Below are 8266 nucleotides of genomic sequence, written 5' to 3'. Positions count from 1 at the left end.
TTGCTTGTTATCTCTGTATGGACACCTTTTACTATTGCTGTTTTTTTTTTTTTTTAATTTCATCCATATTAATTATTTATCTACTTTTAATATAAATATGTTATTATGTTTCTGAACGTAGTATATATTCAAATCTTGATGTTTTTAGACAGTCTGATATTCTCTTAATTTTTGTGTCTTGACCATTTTAATTAAATGTAATTGTTAATATAGTTGGATTTATATATACCATTTCATTTTCTTTTCAATTTTTCCCAATTGTTTATTGCTCTGTTTCTCCTTTCCTATCATTTTTCTATTATGCAAACATTTTTAGCATTTAATTTTATTATATCTGTTGACGTTGACATTTTAAAATGTCTGTTGACTTTTCATTTAATATATCTTTGTATTTTTTTTTTTTGGTGATTGCTCTATAGATTTATAATGTACATACCTAATCTTTCACAGCCATGTGGAGTTAATATTTTACTGTTTCAAACCTTACAACTATATAGGTCCCTTACCTTTCCTGCTTGTGTTATAGTTGTATATATTACACCTACAAGTATTAAAACTCACAAGAAAATGTTATAATATATGCTCTCAACAGACACAACTTAAAGGGTATGAAATAGTCTGTTATATTTACCCACATTATTATCATATCTTTTACCATTCCTTTATTCCTGAAGTTCTAAGTTTCCCTCTGCAATCATTTCTCTTCATACTAAAGAATTTCCTTTAGCATTTCTTTTAGAACAATTCTGGGAAGAAATTAATTCAGTTTTACTTCATCTAAGAATATCTTTATTTCTCTGTCACTGCTGAAGGATATTTTTTGGGGTATATAATTATGGGTTCACAGTCTTTTCTTTCAGTTCTTTGAAGATATGAATGCCATGTTTTATTTATTTATTTATTTTAATGAAAAATCCAGTCATTTATATAGTTGGTCCCTATAACTAATATGTCAGTTTTTCCTGGTTGCTTTCAAGAGTTTTTGCTTTATCTTTCATTTTCATCAGTTTGATTTCACTATGTCTGGGCATGGCTTTCTTTGAGTTATATACTGTTTGGGGTCCAGTGAATTTCTTGATTCTGTAAATTTATGTCTTTCAACAAAATTTTCAAGGTTTTTGCTAAAATTTTTTCTGCACCAATCTCTCTCTTTCTGAAGCTATAAAAACGAAGATTATTAGACCTTTCAATATTGTCTCATGAGTAGCTAAGTCTCTGTTCATTTTTTAAATTCTTGTTTTACTCTCTCTTCTTCAGATGGGGTAATTTCTACTGGTATATTGTCAAGTCTACTGACTCCTGTTTTATCTCTATTCTGCTATTGAGCACATCCAGTACATTTTTCATTTAATGTATTATGTTTTTGTAGTCATATGTTGTCCGTTCGTTTCTTCCTTATAATTTATATTTAGCTGCTTACAACACCTTTCTTTCAATTAATTTCAAGTGTGTTTATCTTAACCTCATGGAAATAATTAATGCTTTAAGTCTTTGATAATTCCAACATCTGGGTCCTCTTGAGATTGGCGTTTGTGGTTGCTCTTTCATATAAGTATTGGTCACATTTTTTCCCGATTTTTTTAAATGTCAAGTCATCTTGAATTGTATATTGAAAATTTTGATTGTTATGTTTTGAGACTCTGGGTCCTGAAAAATCCCCTGAAAAATGGTTTTGTTGTTGTTTGTTTGTTATTATTTTATTTTAGCAGATAATCAGGCGAGATAGGTTCAGACCATAATTTTTATATCATCTTCTGTGGTTGATGGCTCCATTGATAGTTCAGTTTTCAAAATCTTTGCTTTGGGTCTGTCTCATGCATGTGCCACAAAGGGTTTAGTATGATACTTGGGCCAAGATTTATGTTTTACTTCAGTTTGTATAGATTTTCCTGTGCTGCTTTGTGTCTGTGTCTTGCATGTATATCTCAGGACTTTTGTCTGACTTTTGTCAGGACTTTTCTTTGGCTCTCTCCTTGCTCTGATTTCCCCACACTCTCCTGATCTTATGGTCCCCTTTCCCTGGTGTTCTGGCTAAAAAGATGAGGTTTTTCTCAGAAGTTTAGCCACCCATGCTGCCATGGTGTTTTGCATGACTAAAGAAAACTTCTGGGCAAAGCAGTGAGAGACAAATGTGAAAAAGATAACAGGGATCCCACCCTTCTCTGGGAGGTAACAAGAAATTCTCCATACTCTCCTTCTTCTAAGAACTCCTTTTTCTTGATCTCTGGCCATAAAGAGGGTTTTGCTTGGAGTGCATACTGCTTGTACTACTTTGCAGTTCTATACTGGGACCACTCTTGAAGGAAAGTCAGAAGATAAGAGAATCTCATTCATATGGGTCATTCATCAAGTTTTAGCCCCCTCCAATCTGCCAAATATTGTTAAATTTTCAAATACCTTACATAGTTGCTTTGTTTTAGAGTTTTTGGGTGTAATTAGTAGGAAGAGTAGGCTGTCATGACTTACTCTATATTTGCTGGTTCCAGGCAGTTTCACAGTTTTATTTAAAAAAAGTAACGAAATACTGCTTTCTTTTGAATTTTCTTACTTGGTTACTTTCTTTTTTATGATAAATGAAGATGGGTGAGGTGGTGAAGCAATACAAAAACCCTGATAAAGCTGAGAAAAAGACCCTAGGACTAGAAAAGCGGTAATTAAAATTCTGGCATCACAGAATACTCATTTCTAATCAAAGTTGACTTAGTCAATCTGGTCTGCTTAATTTTTTTTTTCCTTTTTAATTTTTATTGGGATTGTTCAGATATCATACAATTATCCAAAGATCCAAAGTGTACAGTCATTTGCCTCTGGGTACCCTCATACAGCTGTGCATCCGTCACCACACTTAATTTTTTTTCAATTTTTAGAAACTTTTCATTACTCCAGACAAGAAATAAAGTGAAAAATGAAAAAAGAGAAAAAGAAAAGGAAACTCGAATCCTCCCCTATCCCTTACCAAACCCCCTCAATTGTTGACTCGTAGTGTTGGTATAGTACATTTGTTACTGTTTATGAAAAAATGTTGAAATACTACTAACTGTAGTATATAGTTTGCAACAGGTATATATTTCTTCCCTATATGCCCCTCTATTATTAACTTCTAATTGTATTGTCATACATTTGTTGTGGTTCATGGAAGCTATTTCTAGTATTTGTACAGTTGATCATGGACATTGCCCACCATAGGATTCAGTTTTATACATTCCCATCTTTTGACCTCCAACTTTCCTTCTGGTGACATAGATGACTCTGAGCTTACCCTTTCCACCTAATTCACACACCGTTTGGCACTGTTAGTTATTCTCACATCTTGCTACCGACATGTCTGTTCATTTCCAAACATTTAAGTTCATCCTAGTTGAACATTCTGCTCATACAAAGCAACCGCTCCCCATTCTTAAGCCTTGTCCTATATCTTGGTACCTTATATTTCATGTCTATGAGTTTACATATTATAATTAGTTCCTATCAGTGAGACCCTGCAATAATTGTTCTTATTGTCTGGCTTATTTCACTCAGTATATTGCCCTTGAGGTTTTGTCATCAACCCATTTTTTTTTTTTTATATGGTTTTGTTCACTCACCACACATTCCATCCTAAATAAATAATTGATGGTTCTCTGTATGGTCGTATATTTATGTGTTCACCACCTTCACCACTATCTATATAAGGGCACCTACATTTCTTCCACAAGGCAGGAGGGAGAGTCAAAGAAGGTAGAGAGGCAAAAGAAAGGGAAAAAAAAATGACAGCTAGGAAGCAGCAAAAGGAAAAATAACCTTAAATTAAAGTAAAGAATCAGACAATACCATCAATGACAAGTGTCTAACATGCCTCCCCTATCCCCCCCTCTTATCTGCATTCACCTTGGTATATCACCTTTGTTACACTAAAGGAAGCATAATACAATGATTCTATTAGTTACAGTCTCTAGTTTATGTTGATTGCATCCCTCCCCCAATGCCTCCCCATTTTTAACACCTTGCAAGTTTGATATTTGCTTGTTCTTCCTTGTAAAAGAATATATTTGTACATTTTATCACAATTGTTGAACACTCTAGATTTCACCAAGTTACACAGTCCCAGTCTTTATCTTTCCTCCTTTCTTCTGGTGTCTCACATGCTCCCAACCTTCCTCTCTCAGCTGTATTCATAGTTACCTTTGTTCAGTGTACTTACATTGTTGTGCTACCATCTCCCAAAATTGTGTTCCAAACCACGCACTCCTGTCTTCTATCACTCTGTAGTGCTCCCTTTAGTATTTCCTGTAGGGTGGGTGTCTTGTTCACAAAGTCTCTAATTGTCTGTCTGTCAGAAAATATTTTGAGCTCTCCCTCATATTTGAAGGACAGCTTTGCTGGATATAGGATTCTTGGTTGGCGGTTTTTCTCTTTCAGTATCTTAAATATATCACACCACTTCCTTCTTGCCTCCATGGTTGCTGCTGAGAGATCCGCACATAGTCTTATGAAGCTTCCTTTGTATATAATGGATCGCTTTTCTCTTGCTGCTTTCAGGATTCTCTCTTTGTCTTTGACATTTGATAATCTGATTATTAAGTGTCTTGGTGTAGGCCTATTCAGATCTCTTCTGTTAGGCGTACGCTGTGCTTCTTGGATCTGTAATTTTATGGCTTTCATAAGAGATGGGAAATTTTCATTAATTATTTCCTCTATTATTGCTTCTGCCCCCTTTCCCTTCTCTTCTCCTTCTGGGACACCAATGATACGTACATTACTGTACTTTGTTTCATCCTTAAGTTCCCGGAGATGTTGCTCATATTTTTTCATTCTTTTCTCCATCTGTTCCTTTGAGTGTAGGCTTTCAGGTGTTTTGTTCTCCAGTTCCTGAGTGTTTTCTTCTGCCTCTTGAGATCTGCTGTTGTATGTTTCTATTGTGTCTTTCATCTCTTGTGTTGTGCCTTTCATTTCCATAGATTCTACTAGTTGTTTTTTTGAACTTTTGATTTCTGACTTATGTATGCCCAGTGTTTTCTTTACAGCCTCTATCTCTTTTGTGAAATATTCTCTAAACTTTTTGAATTGATTTAGCATTAGTTGTTTAAATTCCTGTATCTCAGTTGAAGTGTATGTTTGTTCCTTTGACTGGGACATAACTTTGTTTTTCTTAGAGTAGGTTGTAATTTTCTGTTGTCTAGGCATGGTTTCCTTGGTTATCCAAATCAGGTTTTCCCAGACCAGAACAGGCTCAGGTCCCAGAGGGAAGAAATATTCAGTATCTGGTTTCCCTGAGGGTGTGTCTTAGAAAATTGCTCCATCCTGTGATGCCTCAGGTCACTGTGCTTTTCTGCCCAGCAGGTGATGCTTGTTAGCCTATAATTCTTGACTGGTGTGAGGAGGTATGGCCATGTTCCCCCAGGCTCTGGGGTCTGGTTCTGAATGGAAAGGGCCCCACCCCTTTCCTCTTAGAGAATATAGACCCCCTAAGGGGAGGTCATTATCATTTCAATGATCTCTCTCTCTGCTTGTGCTGTCTCCACCCTTCTCTGAGTCACAGCCCTGGCAACTGAAAATGACTGGGGCTTTCTCTACTGAGCCGAAAAAGAAACAGACAGTCCCCTTCAGACCTAGTCCAAGGCAACCCTCTGGCTCTCCAAGGTCAGTCGTCACCCAAAGCCTCTATCTGTTTTTTGGGGATTTGTACTTGCAGTGAGCAGTTCACACTCGCTACTTAAAACCCCAGTTGGAGCTCAGCTGAGCTATATTCGCTTGCTGGGAGAGAGCTTCTCTCTGGCACCACAAGGCTTTGCAACTTGGGCTATGGGGGAGGGGGTCTCGCAACTTGGATCCGCAGGTTTTACTTACAGATTTTATGCTGTGATCTTGGGCATTCCTCCCAATTCAGGTTGGTGTATGGTGAGTGGATGGTCTCGTTTGTCCCCCCGTGGTTATTCTGTATTATTTACTAGTTGTTTCCGGGTTTTTTTAGTTGTTCCAGGGGGGACTACTTAACTTCCACTCCTCCCTATGCCACCATCTTGCCCCTTCTCCCTGGTCTGCTTAATTTTGAAACTAAGATTTAATGTTTTAATTATAGAATGTGCATAGATAGAACACAATGTGGTTTAGGAGATAAGATTCCTGCAAAGATGTATTTACTTGGATATTTGAGGTAATGTGAAAGTAAAGATCCATGACTATTATTTCCTTTGCAATTCTGTGGTATTTACTATTCTTCACATGGTCATGTGTACAATTCTCTACAAAGAAAATACTAAATAAATGTTGTTAACTAAGTGTGCTTTTTTCACTAGTTCTTTTGGTGATCAAGTGTAGAGAGATGAGATATTTTTCTAATATTGCCTCTTGGATGAGGGTAGAAGAAAGGAATGGACAGTAACTCTGAGACATTATTTAATTTTATAGGCCTTAGGGTTTTCTTTCTTTTTTTTCTTTTTTTTCTTTTTTCAGGTATCTCTTACCAAGCATTTAAATTAATGCAATTTGGTATTTGCATAATAAATTCTTGAAGTTTTGATCTTTTAATTTATATCCTTTTTGTTCAGTCCCATATAATGAACATGCCAAAGTTTTTGTCTTTTCTACCCGTGATTGTGGGAAATAGATTTTCTGATTATTTTTGAGAGATGGCCAGATCCAGAAAATCATGTTTACAACCTCAGCTACTATTGTTAAATGATCTGTGTGGTAGATGGAATTATGTCCCCTTTCCAAGATGTCTACATCCTAATCCCCAGAATAAGTGAATACAATTTCTTAAATGGCAAAAGGGACTTTAAAGGTATGATTAAGTTAAAGATCTAGAGTTGGTAGATCATAATGGATTATCTGGGTGGGTCCAGTGTAATCAAAAGGGACTTTAAGAAGGAGGCGGGAGAATCAGAGTGAAAGAAGGAAGTGTGAGGCAGAGGTTGGAGTGATGTGATTGCTGGAAGGGGGCTGCAAGCCAAAGAAAACAGGTCTCTAGAAGTTGCAAAAAGAAAGGAAATGCACTCTCCCTTACAGCCCCCAGAAGGAATGCAGCTTCGCCAACCCATTTTGGACTTCTGACCTCCAAAACTGTAAGGTAATAGAGATGAGTTGTTTTAAACCGCTGTTCATGGTAATTGGTCACAGCAGCAGTATGAAACTAATACATTAGATATGTAAATATTCTGCCAAGATTGGGAAAATTATGTAAGAAGGAGAGCAAAGTCAACCACTAAGCACTGGTCCAAATAATTTAAGACAAGTTCCAGTCTGCATTGTATAAAATTGTGGGAGAATCTAACTCATCGGAATGCTGATCAGTGGCTTTCTGAACAGCTAAAAAGAGTTATTCAGGAAAATGGTTACCTAGCAGAATATGTTTTAATTAAAAAAAAATGTTTGTTTTGGAAGCTGTCTCTTTCTAAAATTCAATTTGCTGTGATATATATGTGTTTATATATTCCATTTTTAATAAATGTGTGTGTGTTTCTAGCCACTTATTTTCTGAGCTCTCAAATTTGCTAATCTCATATATTATTTAATCATGGTATTTTTCAGGGCTATGATGTACAGATTCTTTATATCAATGTTTCTTTCCTACTCCCTACTTTTCTTAATTATTCCTTCATTTTTCCATTTATTAATTCACTCAACAAAAATTGATCAAGCACCTCTTCTGTACAAGGCATTGTACAAGATACTAAGACAAACAGAAACCAAGGCATAGCCCTGATTCCAAAGTATTTTGCAGCTTAATGGGAGAAATCCAGGTGTTAACAAATAACTGTAACAACAAGTCAGGGTAGAATCAATACCACATAAAACTATATTCTGTGGACTTCAAGAGTATAAAGGGAATGATTAACTGTGTCTGGAAAGAGAGGCACTTAAGATACTCAAAATATAAAGCATTTCTACGGGTGGAAAATGGAGACCGAAAGGCTACTTAATTTAGCATAATTTAACAGTTCATCCTATTTCTTTTCCATCACTTTGCTTTATTATTACTATAGTTCTCAGGAATTTAATATTTAGAAAATAAAAATAAAATAAAATATTACCATAAGCCATACTTTGCTTTTTCATATTTTGAAAGGGCCCAGTCAGATTGAGTGGGAAGATAATTAGACAACAATCGAATGTTTTGACACTCAAATGACATTTAAATTAGTACTTAGAGTTGGTCACTATTATGTCCAAATGGAAGTAGAATCATTCAAAAAAATTCAGTACCATTACTAGAAATAGCTGTGGCACACCCCTTGTTATATAGGATTAATATTGTATTGGAGGAAGCCCAACAGTTAATCACAAT

Source organism: Choloepus didactylus, chromosome 14 (genome assembly GCF_015220235.1).
Source record: "Choloepus didactylus isolate mChoDid1 chromosome 14, mChoDid1.pri, whole genome shotgun sequence".
Taxonomy (NCBI): domain Eukaryota; kingdom Metazoa; phylum Chordata; class Mammalia; order Pilosa; family Megalonychidae; genus Choloepus; species Choloepus didactylus.
Note: the sequence above shows the minus strand (reverse complement) of the source record.